Raw genomic sequence first — 1031 nt, 5'->3', positions numbered from 1 at the left:
TTTTTGCGGTACGCGGGCCTCTCGCTGCTGTGGCCTCTCCCGTTGCGGAGCACGGGCTCCGGACGCGCAGGCTCAGCGGCCACGGCTCACGGGCCCAGCCGCTCCGCGGCATGTGGGATCTTCCCGGACCGGGGCGCGAACCCGCGTCCCCTGCGTCGGCAGGCGGACTCTCAACCCCTGCGCCACCAGGGAAGCGCATGTGAAGTCTGTTTTTATAGCCACAAAATTATGCCCTTGTCTTACTGACGAATAGTCCTTTTACTCTCTGCCTAAGAGGAGGAGTGGGGAGAGGCAGGAGGAGAGACGGTTGCAGGGCTCAAGCCCAAGCAAAAGGTTTCACCTTATTAATACACAAGCTAAAAGTAAGGGCCAGGGTACTTGGTATCTCTCTGATTTATACCTTCTTGGAAATTATCTCGGGCATCAAAGGGCGCTCCTACCAATCTGAACTTCTGTGGTTGCACTGAAATTCAGAATAAGTGTTAATAGTGAGCATTTTACACTGAGCTCTGGCAGTTTAGCCTATGATTAATTCTTGTCCATGGATTTTAAAATGTAGAACAGGCCAATAAAAATTGCCTGTTTTGATGGTAAAGGTAGTTCCCGCTGTCATCATTTTTAACTTATGAGTTATTTTTCTGTTGGTTCAGTTTGTTTTAAAGCGAGCAGTATCTTGTTTCACGGATATAATTTCTTCTTTGTAAGGATATTAATTATAGTCCTGTTCATTGTCTCTCGTCCTTCAAGCTGTGTTCTGCTCGTTTGGTCTAGTTCTTTCACATTAGAGGCTGGTGATCTTGGGGTGTCCGTTCGTGTTTAAGGGTGAAGCATGTAATTCTGCGTCACTGTGGGTAGGCCTTTTCTGTTGGGCTTCACTGTGGGATGAAGTTGTCGAAGGTTCTCTGAAATGTTAGCATCCATAGGTCTTTTCTCTAGGGCTCTTTAGTTTTTTCCAAAAATAACCCACAGTCTGCTGCTTGGAGTGTTATATGTTTTCCTGCTTTCTGTTTAATCACTATCTTTTCATGCAA

Source organism: Lipotes vexillifer, unplaced genomic scaffold (assembly GCF_000442215.2).
Source record: "Lipotes vexillifer unplaced genomic scaffold, Lipotes_vexillifer_v1.1 scaffold69, whole genome shotgun sequence".
NCBI lineage: Eukaryota > Metazoa > Chordata > Mammalia > Artiodactyla > Lipotidae > Lipotes > Lipotes vexillifer.
This window is presented reverse-complemented; position numbering follows the sequence as displayed.